At 41.7% G+C, this 15,431-nt stretch overlaps 1 protein-coding gene across 2 annotated transcripts in view; it reads left to right on the top strand.

Moving 5' to 3' along the window:
• Positions 1-15,431, top strand: part of LOC102224478 (nuclear factor of activated T cells 1) — a 73,087-nt gene that overhangs the window by 48,580 nt on the left and 9,076 nt on the right. The window lies entirely within an intron of this gene.

A 15,431-nucleotide genomic window follows, 5' to 3' on the forward strand; every position in this document is an offset into this window, starting at 1 on the left:
TCGTATCGGCTGCTTTGCTTCAAAACGCTAAACTGCCTTGATGGGATTTTGAAACAATCTGTCAAAACATCAGAGCACCAAGGTCAGCCGGGGTGCAGCAGAACAAAAACAGTGGCACACGCATAACGAGCCAAACTGTTGACACGACGACTAATGAAGGAAGCAAAACAATGGGTAGGGGCTTCCTGAACCAAACCACTAGTCCCCCTCCCTGAAGACCCCCCTCTTCATGTTTCTGGGAGCGATGCCGAGGGGCGGAAGACAGAGGCTTTGTTTTCCCGTCTTTTTCCCCATGGAGTCGACACAGTGTGACTGTCGTCATCAAGGGAGACTGTGGGGTCACTACTCTCCCTCTGGCAGAGAAACCAGTCACACCCATGGGACCACGTGGCTGGCTTTATTGCCTCCTGTGTCCATTTCACATTAGGTCTCTCAGGTCAGCAACCTGTTATCTATGCTAACAGAAGCAGCACTTGTTGTTTTGATATACATTCATGTATCACAACACTGGCATCCTGCCAGCCTAAGAGTAAATAAAATCTGTCTGTAACCTTGTGGAGGTTGGGCAAAGACACCTCCTCATTAAACTCAGGAATACCGCTTTTCCTGCTCACATTTTGTTAAGCGAGCTGCTCTTGCCTGCGATGTGTAAATGGTTGTTTGTGCACGCTTGTCCACTTTATCTGCTCCCCACTCAACAGCTCTGGGACCAAAGGGGTGATAGGCATGAGGGGGCCAGGGGAGTGTTGCTGTAGGACTGTAATTGAGATGAAATTCAGCTCTCAGCACTTCTGTCGGCACTGATGAGTCCCGTTAGTCCACAGTTCATCAACAAACTATACGGAGAAAAGTCTGTTGTCTCATGCTAAACTTTTTCCTCCTTCTCCCTGTGCCTTGTTTTATTTTTGTGCCTCATTCGGATGAGATCTTAATAACACTAAAGTGTAACCTTCAGTTTAAATTTGTCCTCTATATGTTTATAGTGTACATATGTCTTAATTACAACATTACTGCATATTGATAAAATGAAACTACTTTGTTTTGCAATAATTCTGCTAGGTAGAGGCTAGCATTCCCCCTTACAAATTTTTGTTGTTGTCACGCCTAAATGTTTTAGATTATCCATCACAATTGATATCAGGCAGAGACGACCTGGGTAAACACAAAATGTAATTTTCATATAATAATTTCACTTGTCAATGTAAAAAACGCTGTTCAAACTAAAATGTGGAAAAAGTAATTGTCCGAAACCTAAAAACTAATTTTGTTACCCTTGACAGTAACTGGGTCTCCACAGCTACTGATTTTTCAAACAAACGCTTGATGGCATTCATGTCATAGCATCTCAATTGGATCTGGGCTTTCACTAGGCCACCCCAAAACTTTTTTTTTTTTTTAGTGGTGTACTTTGAATTATGGTCTTGCTGCTTTACGTCAAAGTCCCAAATTGATTGTCCAAATATTCCTCCTCTGGATTTTTCTTCCTAGAGAGCAGATTGTCAGCATGATATTTTTATTCTGAAAGGTTTGTGTCCAGTAGTGGTTATCACTTTGGGAATCTGTAATACATGCCATTTTTGCCTAGTCTCATTGCTCTTGTACAACTATGAACTCTGACCTTAAATGAGACCATTGGAAAGCCAGCATTTTTCAGCCCTCTGATTCACATGAACAACCTCAGAGGAAAGGAAGAAAGTTGAGATTTCCAAGAATAAACAGGAAATTGACAAAACTCAAATCTAAACAAACAGTTCAAGAAAAAAAATAGCTCAACATACACCATCAGAAAAAGCGTCCAAATCTGATATCAAAATTTAGTTTGTCTCTTTATGCAGAATAGTAAAAAGTTTATTTTTACAAAAAAAACATTTGAACTGAATTTTTGTATTTTAGTAAATCCTTGCAGATGTTTATGAAATCCTCAGTTCACTTTGACAAAAAAAAATTTTTATAATCAGCCATTAAAATTACAATTAAATAAAGCTTTATGCTAACAATGAGCATGTGGAAACATCTGTCCAGCACTGTGTCAGACCAGGCAAAAGGATGAACTTAAGCTAAATTTATCAAGCAGTCCTATTTCTAGTGAAGTCATGTAATTTTATTTTCCCTCCACACAAGTTCGTACTCTATCACTTTAGCAATCCTCCTCAAAGAACGGTGACCAGATATATTCAGCTAGTGATTACAGTTGCATTAGTGACGCACAGGAATGTGCTTTGATTGAACAAGGACTGCGAGGCAGCTCCTTGAAAACCTCAGCGAGTTGCCTTTTCGCATCACCTAATGTCTGAACGAGCATCTGCGGTGAGCTGCTGGAGTCCCGGTAAGTGTGCGGTGGTAACAGCACACTGCCAAGGCATCTGCTGCTCGCAAGGCCTGGCCCCATCCCAAACCCCTTAAATGAGCCCTAAGCTAAAATAAATAAGATCGGAAGGCAGCTTGCAGGGCGCCCCGCTCCCTGTTCACACGCATTACCGCCCTATATTAGCGAGTCAGTGCTCCATTAGAGAAGCAAGACAGGCGGATGACCTCACCACAGTAGCGGTGATTTAACGCCAGCCGTGTGGAATAGCTCTCCTCCTTAGCAATCGGGAGGCCGGTGATTTGGAGTCTGCGGGAGCAAACTTGATCTTCCCCAAGAGTGGCGCACCACCCACGCTTGAGCGCGGAGGCCTCCGGCTCCCATCATCCAGAGGAAATGTGTCTCTCTGGCCAGGTCCAGATTTTACGCAGCCCCCGAGAAATCCCTCAAGTTATCAACAGTGAGCTACTGTACCGCAAGGACCTGGGTTAGTGTGCAGGGAGGTGTAAAGCCCCCAGACTGCTATACACTCTCCCTGTCATAAACTGTTAAAGTCTTCCCTGCTCTGTGATGGAGGCAGCATAAAGCAGGAGGTGATTATTCTCGTGCAGTGGAGTTAGGGTGGGGGGAGCTAGAGGAAGATTCCTATTGGCAGTAAGCTTAAACACTTCGACTCAGTGGCATCTTGGCTCTCACCCGCCACAGTTTTGCTGCTCCTAGCTGGAGATATACCCACAGATCCGCATGGTTCAATGGGTGGAAGCAGCAGATAGTGAAACACACGCTGAGCGAAGACTATGCCTGGTTGCATTGTTGACTCAACGTCGTAAACAACTCATGGTCAGGCTCACATAAAACCGATTTTTAGACGTTGCATATTTACTCACACCCCACTATCTGTGTTTTACAAGGCACATGACTTGGAAAAAGGCAGACAAATGACATCACAGTACATGAGTACATGCGCTATTAACATTTGAGTTGCACTAATTAAGTCTAAAAAAAGAAAAGTTTAAGCATTTGCACATTTTCTCATGTTTCAAAGGCCGGTTCTGATGACTTCACCTTCCCCACATGTCTAAAACTGTATCCCTCCTCACCCCTACTTTTGTAACTCTCTCTATATGTGAAGACGATATATATATACACACATACGTAGTGCAGTCTTATTTCCTTTGAAAACAATCAGTCTTTCTCTTGTAAGATGGTTTCTGTTAGCATTAGGTGTTCTGCAGTGGACAAGTGGGTGTGGAAGGAGCAGAAACAGTGGCTACCTATTCTAGATGTTTGAGGCTTATGCCATTTGTCCTGTCTCATTAGCTGCTTTGGCAAAGGGTGATGTCATGAAAAGCAGCTAAAAGCAGCAGACAGCAAAGGAACTTGGACTAATCAGGGAGCTAGATTTCTACCAGCTGCCTCTCGGAGAAACAGAGGGCCCTTATTCCCCAAAATAAGACAAACACAAAGCACAATGCAGCCTCTGCCGACTTTTTTGACATTTGACATATGGGCTGCGATTGCCCCGTGTTGCGCTGTCGTTTTCCTTGCGATTGTTTCCTGTTAAATTCAGAGGCGGTGCATTTAAACAAAAAAAGAAGAGAAAAAACAACTACTGTGAGGGTTGTTTTCTTAAACTGGAAGCAATATTGTCAGTTCCTCCTTTCCTCTTTCCTTCCTCCCAACAACAACAAAGTAAGGATTGTGACTTTCTTGAAAACCTCCACTCGGTTCTGACGCTTCCGAGGGCAACTCAAGGCATTCCTCATGGAAACTTTTACACACTCTGGCACGCTGCCCGAACCCCAGGACTCTGCAAAACCCCTAATGATGATTGAAAGCGCATCCACACCATACTGAAAAACATGCTGAGTAGCTAACATTGGAGAGTGCCGCAAGGCAGGGTCGGAGGGGTGCGGGGGGCAGTGGAATGAGAGGATTTTTGGGCAAAGGGTGTTCATTAGAGAGGAGCAAAAAGTGTCTAATGGGGCTTAGACAAGGAAGGACTGCTCCTGGATGCGTAGGTGGTGTGTCTGTCGTTTTAAGATGGTATGGTCGGCTAGATTCAGAAGCACTGGAAGGGACAGTGCGCTTTCAGTCCACTCAACCTCTGAACCCCTAGCCTTTAGGGAGCAGGTCAAGGTCCGACTAATAGTGTAGAGAAAGCGAGGCTGTCTTGTGGTTAAGTGCAATGCCTAGAACATAGTCTCCTTCCACATGTAGACATATTGACAGGTACAAGAAAAAAACGTGATGGCTTCTTTATTATTTATGACTTCAGACAGGATGTGGATGTTTTACTGTTGTTGTTATTGCTGCCTTCTCATATTAGGAATCTGCTTTCCTGGCAGCACGTCTCGCGGAGACGTATAAGTAAAAGTTTGAGCTTCTTGAAGAAGTTTTATAGCCAGGGGAAGAATTAATTGGTAGGTGCACTCGTGTGTTAGCCTTTGAGAGTCATTGACTGCCAACAATATGGAAGAACAACTATACTTTGGGGATTGGCAATAGATTTGATTCAATTTCCTCTCATTGAGATTAAAAACCATTACTCCTTCTGCGCGAATTGAGCAGCTTTAGCCTCTTATTGCCCATTATCCAGTTCTACAGACTTCGCTGTGCACTTGAAGTGGTGAAACAAAGTATTCACCATGCAGATCAATGCAGATATTGTGATGGTATTTGCGCAAAAAATGATTAGCTTATAAAATTTCAGACACCCAGCGCTTTCTATGATCGTCCAAAACTTAATTGTTGTCAGGCACCGAGGGAGATCAAGATCATTACCTTCCTAGAGGGAGAGAGAAAAAGAAATCTTTGTACAACTTAAAAGCTCTCAGTTGGGAAACATTCCCATAAAGCGAGTATCAGTGTGGTTTAAAACAATATTCACTTGCAATATAAAGGATAGATGATGCAGCTGAAGTACATTAATGGAACCAAGAGATTACGTGATGTCTTCACATTAGAGGAGAAATACCTTTGCTGTTTTGCGGAAGTCCTCTGAATTACCTTAGCACACTCTGTTTCCTTTTACAAATCCTCTCTCTCGGTCCCCCTGGCTAAACATAAGAGCCTCTAAGGTTCTGGTTCTGATCACAGCTTTCTGTTACATATTCGAAAAACCACGCAATTATTGACAGCGTTGCCTCAAATTGCTTGCAGTTTAGCAGATAATCAGATTTTGTAGTTAGAAACAGCACTAGCATTCGGGGGGCAAAAGGGAGTCTGTGTCTTTAACTTTTAGAGCTTTGTAACAAGCATTTGGAACATTATTGGTTTTAAATCGTTAAGCACCATGAATCTGTAAAAATTAGATTAATTCATTTTGGCAGGTTGTTTCTTTTTTTTTTCTTCTTCTTCTTCTTCTTCTTCTTCTTCGTCTTCTTCTTCTTTCTTTATTCATGCATGTGTCTGCACACCGAAGGCCTTGGCAGCTCAGCCAGGAGATCTGGTCTGGTTTCAGTCGCTCCGTCATAATATCCACAGTCACTGTAAAAGAATGCGTCTGCTGAAAAGCTGCCGTGAGATTATCTAAACAAATTGGGTTTCATTTGTGTCTGGGGTCCACACGCGGAGACACTTAGATGAGAGACTTTGAATTGGGTTTTAAATGGGGCTGGTATTACCGAATAGCCACTAAAAGTATGAAGGAGAAGGAGATACTTTTTTTTTTCCTGTGATCTTAAAAGGATGCTTAAAAAGTACAAAAATGAACTTGAATATAAAACTCAACTGGCACATTTTTGAGACTTCATTTAAACTCTGTAACTGCTACCTCGTCATATATAATGTTTGTCTTATAGTTTCTCCTGACGCAGCCGTTTAGAGGCTCGGTTTATGTGGCTCGCATTCTGAGGTTTGGGAGACACGCGTTGAAAAGCCACCAAGCCACATGGATCAGAGAGGGTCAGGACTAAAACACGGCCTGCGGCTTGGCCGGGGGCTTCCTCTGTATATCTGTGATCATGGAGTTACCGCGTCATTCCAGACACTCTCATTACTGAATCACATTATGTCAAATGTCAACGGGGCGGGCTGCTCTGACAAAATGATCTGAGCTTTCTTCCTAGCAAAAGGCAGTGAAGTAATTGTTGCCTTTTCAGAAGAATTCACTCGAGTTTGGCTTTTATCTTTCTGCTTTTAGTTGTTTATCTTACTTTATTTTTTACATCCAGGCATGTGGCTGCAAACATTGCTCTGGTAAAAGTTAGGGTTTAGCTCCTTTGAGTGCTATTAGAAAGAACAGTATTATGTTAGTTAGTTAGCCTGTGAGCAGATTAGTGTTTTTGAACTACTTCACTGCAAGCACTGGCTGCTATTGCAACCTGAAATAATATTTCTCTATGGAGAAACTGTAAACATGTATTACTTTACAAATAATCTCAAAAGTTGTTTTCAACCCAATTTAGTCACATACCCCTAAATACAAATGTATACATAGGGGTATGTGACTCCTATGTGTACACATAAGGGCATCCAGCTGTCTTCATGATTTCCCCAACTACTGAGTCCCAATGCGTCTACGGTTCAGGCAGAAAAACTATTGGCTTTACAATCTGCAAATTGAACAGTTGCAACAGGAAGGTCATTGCTCAAAGACAATCACAGCAAGTACAGTTTGCAGCCATGACATGTTGAAGAAGCTGCTCTGGTCAAATGAGACCAAAACTGAACTTTGTAGCATGCATGTAGAAGATCGCTATCTACCTAGCCAGACAGCTAACTAGATAGAGGCTAGATGGAGGCTATTGATCTAGCTAGCCAGCTATTTCTTCCATGATAGCTATTTATTGCTAGCTAGCTAGCTATATTGCTATCAATTGTGATTTCTACAGATAGCTAGCATCAGAGAGATAGATAGCCTTACACAGTCTTACGTGTATCAACACAAAATAAATCACAAATACATACAGACCAACATGGCATTCCTTCAAATACACAACATACTGTATATGTTGCATATTTAGGAGCTTAATAGCTTTGTGGAACGAATGAGACTTTTGATTAAGTGGATCGGTTTGTCGATCATAATTTTGTTTGCCCTGTTGACCACCCACTCCACATAAATACACTACGTGGAGCGTTTTACAATTCATGACAATTTACTTGCTGTTGTCACTGTTTACCTGATAGCATTTTTTCTGGGCCGCAGAAGCATTTCTGACCCACCCGCAGCAGATGACGCAAAAAGATAAAGCACTTTCAATAAAAGCACAACATATGAAGAATCTTGCTATCAACGTTAAACAACTTCTTTAAAAAGTGCAGACGTTCAGTCTTTGTAGTGATAAGTTCATTGTCAATATAAGTTGGGCAGGAGGACTGGCTCTTTCTAAAATATATGGCTATTTCTTTGGAGCTTTCTCAGGTTTAACAGGAGATAATAAACCATTGAACACACCATCCCAACTATCACATCTGGTTGGGGATAGAATCATGGGTGAAGGTTGTCAGAGGAAATCCTGGAAAGACTTGCAAGCCCACACCTTTCAGATTTTACAATAGTAGAAATAAAAATGAAAACCATGTATCATTTTTCTTCTTCTTCCCTACTTATAAAATCCCACAAAAATATATTAAAGTGGTGGTCGTGCTGTCATAAAAAGTGGGGTGAATACTTTTGCAAAGGCACTGCATGGAAAAGTCTTGCAGTAAAACACAAAATAAGCACAGTCATTTTAATAAACCGAACGTTTCATAGTGAGGTCTGGAGGGGGCAAGATTAGTTTTTTCCTCACGAAGTGTCCAAAAACATGGACACCGAAGCAGTTGTAGCAGTCAAATGTGGTATACGGAGGCGAGTCTCTATTAGAACGCGGTAACCGTGCCGAGGTTCCTGTTTCTAGCTGTTGTCTTTACAACATATAAAAATACCTGCGGCATCTGTAAACAGGAGCAGGTCTCCATCCCAGACCGCTTAATAACAGCTCCCCATCTGAAATTCGTTAGCTCAATGAAACAGTATCCTGCAGCGACGGATGTCAACATAGAGGTCTGGTCCAGCTTGCCTGGATGGGGAAAGCCGGTGGGTCTTGGAGCTATTGGCAGAGCTAACTTTCTGCTCAGTACACAAAATACCCCGGAAAAATAGAAGGTGGGCGGGGGAGAATGAGAGAGAGGGGCTGTTGAGATGGAAAGTGTAAGTGAGTGAAATAAAAACTCTGGAGCAGTGAAAGTAGAATCAGTCAGAAGAAGTAAAAAGTACCTGTTTTCGCAATGACGCTACCCTACTGATTTTTCCATAGAGGTCAACCGTAAAGGTAACAAAAGAAAAAGAAAAAGTAGGCCACCAAAACAGGGGTGGGTTTATGACCTTTAGCCAAAGGACGACTGTTTTTCTGTCTATCTGGTGAGACTAAAGTGGAACAATACCCAAAGGCCTCAAGATGTGTTTTAAAGTTTTTTATATATATTTTAGGGTCAGAAGACTCTCATTCTTTCCTCACATGCAGGAATTTTCAGCGAGCATGAGGAGAAACAGGTCGGCCATAGAAATAAAGGAGACAGAGACGCAGACAGGCTAAGAAGAGAAGAGGGGAAAATCTGAGGTGGAAGAAAGTAGCATACAATCGTGATTTTTCCCTGGCAGCTTTTAGCACTGCAAATGTGCTTCTTTACCTCCGTCTCTCTTTCTCTCTCCCCACACACACACACACACACACACACAGACCCTACGTGCTTCTTCCTCAACTGAAGCTGTTAAAACCAAAACGGTAAAAGTCAAAGAAAGAAAAACACTGCCAAAGTTAAAGATCACGTTTTCTTCCTCTCCCACCAGTGGCCGCTCGCAGCGCCGAGACTTACCGAGCAGTGGGTGAACAGGTTTACGTTAAAAGAGGGAATGCACGTAACCGCTGAACTGTAAGTGTCCTACTGTTGACATATGACCCATGGCAGGAATAAACTTCAACCGGTCCCCCGACTCTCTGATTGCACTCAGCTGAGCTCAGATTTGCCCGGAGCAACATGCTATCAAAAAAGGGGAAAGAGCTTTTTACGAGGTATCCTAAAATTAAAGGAGACATTCCACAGAAACTGCAGCAACATTCAGCTACAAACATTGTAGCAGATATATAAAAAAAAAAAAAAAATTTACCTTCCAACTCCTTATTTAGGATAGAAAACAAAAAGCATCTTTGATATATACATGTCGTTATGTCGTTGACCTGCTCGTGCTTTTTGATTTACTGTCCCTGAAAATATAATGATATTTAAGTGAAATAACTGGATAAATGTTTATTTATGCAGCTCCATTTACATTTTAAATCTAGGAATGACATCTAACCCAACTGAACCACATGCTACACGCAAGTTACGGCTGGATGATAAATCCATAACAGCATATAATGCAATAAACACGTGAACAATATCAGCGGATAATACATCTGATCGAATATTCAATATTCAATACATAGAATATTGTCTGAACTCCAATACAAAACAGAAGCACTTCATTCTGGGAGATGTAAGCAAAGGAAAGGCTTTAGCTGCTCAACCTATCACCGTAAGCTAAGCAAGGTTGGTGGCATTTAACGCATTCATTGGTTACTTAGCAACAACTTGTTGAGTAATTTGCGCAGCAGCAGTTCAAGGTTTCACCACTGAAAACTGTGGACAAAAGAGGAATGATCATGCCACCAGTCTGGCAGTATTTTAGATATTTAAAACAAAATTAAAACTAATCAATAATTATTGATATCGGCAATTATGAAACGTTTATATCGATTCATATTTTCAGTCAAATCGTACAGACCTAATTCAAGTCAAACAATGTGTAGGATTTTGTAATTGTTTCTGCTCAATCGCACGGCGAATTATTGTTAGCTAAACCTGCCAGTAGAATTTTATGTCTCTACATGTTATGCATTCAAACATGATTTACATGTTTTTATCTGTGGAATAATGACATGGAAGCCACCAGTGCTTAGTAAACGTGGGTGTTTGGAACATCCGGCAGCCATATTGGATTTTGGAGTGACAATTATGGTTGGAATTCTGCCTTCCTGCATAATTTTCCCAACTTGAAAATGATCATTTCCTTCTTCTGACATTCAATACAAAGAAAAACTGCTATTATTATTCTCTATTTTTTGCTGACCAAACAAAACAACCTTTTAAAACAGTGTGTTTCGGACCATATAAGGATCTACACTCTGGTTCTGTGCACAAACGCCTCATTTCTCATTTACCTATTTTATAGTGATTTAAATGAATTCAGCAATGCAAATAAAAATTCAAATTAGCACAACTACTGCAATAAATGTGAAATTTATTCCAACGGTGTTTTACTAATATTGTATAGGGTTAAAGCGATTAATAAGGACAGCTTTTGGGATATGTAAGTAACCCGTTTGTCTGGTATTGATCGCTTATAATTGATCAGAAGACATTGGTTAATAATTTATCAACACTTTCTGGATAGACTCCCTGCAGACAGTGTTGTTGTTGATTTAAATCTGGATTCAATTAGCACGTATGCTTGTCTTGGGCTGTTTAAATGTACTGGACCTAGAGCCATGTCCAAACGGCATGTAAGAAAAATGTCTAATGCATTCTGTAGCTCCTTTTCTGTGAAAGTACACACACACACACACACACACACGGCAGGTTCGCCTCCTGAGCTATGCTATCCGCTAAGTCTTTGGGATTTGTAACAGCATGAACAAAAGGCAGGTGAAAACCTGATCCCATGATTTACAGTTGGCAGAAAGCATCGCCGTCTCACCTGCTGTCTCTTTCTTCACCCCTGACTCAGTCAGTCTGGAACTGCACAGAGTCCAGATGCAGGTTCTGCAGCTCTGGCTCTCTGTGGAAATCGTGGCGAGGGCGAACACATTGGAGAGGAAGATAAGTGGCCTCTCTCCACCTCCTTTCCTGTTGTGTGTGAAGAAGTCTGACGATGTGCCTTGAGGAAGACCCTCTCCTCTGTGTCTTTGAGTCCCAGCAGACTCTGAGGATTTAAAGCTGCAGACCATTCTCTCGGGGTCAACAAAACGACCATTTATCTGATGGTTCCTGGCTTCGGCGTGGCGTTGGAGCGCTGCAGGGAAAACGAAGAGAACATGTTCTTATTTAGTGACGTCTTCTTTCCTCTTTAGAGTCTTTTTTGACATCGGGTTACATTTGACTTTCAACATATCATGCAGCCGCCCACACTGTAGCATGACAGCGGAGGGAGGTTAGCAGTTTAGTTTAGAAGACCTGTTCTTAAGGTTTGTTCAAATGAGTTTTTTAAATTAAGGTTTTGTGAAGTTTAAAAAACAAAAAAAAGGTGATGGCTACCCATATCTGTGGTAGAAAGATTAATAAATCTCCATAGCAATGGAAAGTTAACAGCTTTCTCATTATAGAAATGTGATGTTACATTTGTTTTGAAGCTCTGATTTACAGTAGGTTCAGTGTTAGGCCCAAGGTTAGCAGTTTCTAGCTTTTAGTCGCTAGTAGCTGCAGCCCACTTGTATTTTTAGCAACAACAACAACACAAAAATAATATGCCTGGGTATCCTGCAGATGACAGTGAGGGGAGTTTTCAGTTTTTCGTGGATGGCAAAACAGAGGGGTTAACCAGAGGCCGTGAAATGCTCCTTACTCTCACACATCATCAGCTGCAAAACACTAAAACAACAGGAAAGAGCCTCTCTAAGCACATCTCTGCGTGATGGATAGTGAACAATAAAGCACAAACTGATGTAACCCCCTTTTTGGACGGACACACAATCGCTTCACTTTGTAAAAATAAAGGAAAGTAATTTAAGACAGGCAACAGTTGATTTAGAGCTCCATGCTACTTGTGCAGTAGTAAATTGTGTTCTGTACAGGTGCACAGCCAGATTTCAACCAAGTGACCGCAACCTACTGCATTATGATTGCTTCAGTATGTGTTTTTTTTTTTTTTTTTTACACTGTGTGCAGATTTCCAAACTAGTAAAATCTCGAGCTGTCTAAATCAGCCTGCGTAGGAGCTCTCATAGTCCAGACTCCTTCGCTGCAGCTTTTATCAGATGGCTGAGTTATTTTACCATAAAGCCACCGGTAATGAGCTGTGCAAAGAGTTTTAATGTCTCCTTTCATATCTCAATCACCGAGATGTAGTGCGTTCGCCTCGGTTTGATGCTTTTTAATGGTCTTGTGTTTGCGTTACGCTTCATTGGCTGTGTGAAACTGAGCTTTTGTTTTCATCAAGTCATCATCACATGCACACGGAAGCTCTCGCGCTTCGAACTTCTGAGCGTGCTTTTTGATAAACACTTTGATTGTCGAGCTCTGTTGTGGTATTCTCGCACTCGTAGCTGCAAGAGCACAACTTAACCCAATCAAGCTGAACTGTACAAACTGGAAAATCCGACGCGCGGGCTTTTAGAGCAACATTTCAAACATCTGCAACACGTTTGGCGAATTTCCTTGCCAGTCCGGTTCGCGTTGCGAGTACAAATCACAGAAATCTGTGAAATCCTCCCTATACGCCAAGTGTATGTCCTGCAAATATTTTCATTTGATTTTATTTATTTGAAACACCGTTAGTTATCCGGTCTCCAACGACCGCACAATGAATTCAGAGGAGTCATTGTTAAGGGCACTGGAGACCGCCTTCCACGTAAACACCTCCCTCCCTTCATCCTCCCCAGAGACCGACCTCAAGCGCACACACCCGCGGCCTCCTGGGCTCCCGGGAGGAAATGAGAGGAGGAAGAGGAGGTGAAGAAGAGGGAAGTGTGGCAGGCCCACAAAGAGAGACAGACTGTGGAGTGATAGGGAGAGGTGGAACATACCACCTAAGATCAAAGGCAGCGGTTGTGCGCCAATGTAAGCTCATCAGTGGTGGGGCTTTCAGTAAAAGTTGTTTTCTTTATGGTCCTAATTTGGGATACCACTGTTTTACTGTTGTCGAGCCTTTCTAGAAAGTCTGGCTATGCTTAAGGGGAACAGGTGAGGCACACAATGAAACTCATAGGCGGTGCTATTTTGTTTGGCAAACAGACCTGATTCATCTAAAAAGGCTCGGAAAACATCTTTGTAGTCCAGTATTTTCATCAAGTGTAGAGATTAATTGAATTAAATGGCAAGTTATTCAGAAGGCTTTGCGTTTTGTTCTATTTAAATTGACATGTTGGACTGAACTTTAGTCTTAAGATTGATTCTTTAGTAGAGGCGATTTGTCATCCAGGTAAAAGCCAGTAGTGTTGATGTAGAAGTATACAGCAGACAATTGTTCACAGCTTGAAGCATTTTCTTTATTACGAAACATGAATAGTTGCTGAACCTGCTCCTTTAAGGTAGTTATTTACACATACTGGAGAACACGACAAAACTTTTTTTCTTTTTCCTGCTTCAGGTTTAGAATTGCCCTTTAAACCACATGACTCGTACAAAAACTTGCTGAAATTTTGACCCGTTTAAGATGAGAGAACCAGGTCAGGTTTGTAGGTCAACCTTGTTTGTACACACATTTCTCTATTGGGCTGAGATCGGAGCTTTGTGACGGTCACTAAAAAACATTGACTTTGTACTCGGTCATTGTCCATTTTGAAGACGCCGTTGTGTCCAAGATTTTAACATCTGTGCAGATGTCTTTAGCCATTACGAAAATATTTTCTCATGACATAATCTACTTTGTGAAGCACACCAGTCCCTCTTGCTGCTTCCATACATCACAGTTGGGATAGTCTTCAAGGTTAGAAATGTCACCCTTTTATCCTTCAAATGTAACATTGGCCAAGCACTTTATTTTTACTTTAATCCTCTCAAGGGCATGTCTCCAGAAACTAAGGTATTTGTGCGTGAGTGAAAACCATAATCAGCTTTTTTTTATGTTTCTTTTGAAATCATGTCTCTTTCCTCTCTGAAGGGCCTTTCCAGCCATGTGGGTACAGTTGGTGCTAGTTTCACTGTTAGTAATCACAATTACCAGCTTCAGCCTGAATCTACACAAGGTCGTCATAATCTCCACAACAATTGTTCACCTCTGGAACTCATAACCCATCTCCTTTCTCAATGCGTCTGTTTTTTATACTTCCGTATAATTATTTAAAGAGATTCCTTCAGGAATGTACACAAGATGAGCCAGACGTTTGGCTTGATGACTTGCCTGGTGTCGTTCTGTTTTGCCATGATGTCACTCAAGTTTGTAATTTGTTTAAGATGTTGCCTTAGAATCCATCCTTTAGGTGTGCTAATAATTCATCCAAATGTTAGCTGTAAGAAGCTGAAAAGTGATCTTTTCTCGCCTCTCCTTTAAGCTGCTGGTTAGTTGTTGACTCCATAAGAGAAACTTCAGATCGATTTTGAGAGCGACGATTCTCATCTACCATGCCACACATCATTCAATGACTCTTTATTCACAAGTTTCAAAGTGTTACCAGCCCCACGTTACTGCAGCAGGCTGTTGTGACACCTCATTTTTTGAGATAGACCCACCTCATCCTAAAACAAACTCCAGCTCTGCTGCCATTTTTTTATTTTCTTAATCCACTCTGTCCGTTTTGAATCCTGGATGTTTCCACTTGGGAAAGCCCCAGGCTTCACACTTTCAGTCTAGCTGTGCAGATGAAATATACTGTCTGCACATATCATCACATCATTAGGCCCAAAGGGAGCCCTGCTATGGATTAGAAGCTGTCGACCTGTGAGGCACAAATGAATTTATGAAGCACTTTATCAGCATGAAGAATGAGCGGGACGCTTTGCCTCCTTCCATTCACGTTTATCTGTGGGAATGATGGCAGCGTCGCCCTTCCGTTCCACTCGTCCCCTTTCAGCCACTCCATCTTGATCGCCCTCGGCCGCGTCGCGCCGTTTTGTGCGCCCACGTGTGCTCTGACCCCCAAGGTTGTTACAGTCAACTAAAACCAACGAAAGCTGAAATCAAGAAAACCTTTTTAGTTAACTGAAATAAATAAAAATGGTAATTACTGGGGAAAAACTATAACCAACTGGAACAATGCCATGCATTAATACAATTAACCAAACCATACTGAAATTATAGATGCAATATCCTACGTTTTCATCTTAGTGATTCTGTTTATTAGCCTTTTGAATTTGTTTTTTCTCCACAAAAGCAGTTTGCGTCAGCTGTTGGCAAATTACAGCACTTGGCACAAGTCTGCAAAATGGCGACAGCAAAAGTTGG

This window comes from Xiphophorus maculatus, chromosome 3 (assembly GCF_002775205.1).
Source record: "Xiphophorus maculatus strain JP 163 A chromosome 3, X_maculatus-5.0-male, whole genome shotgun sequence".
NCBI lineage: Eukaryota > Metazoa > Chordata > Actinopteri > Cyprinodontiformes > Poeciliidae > Xiphophorus > Xiphophorus maculatus.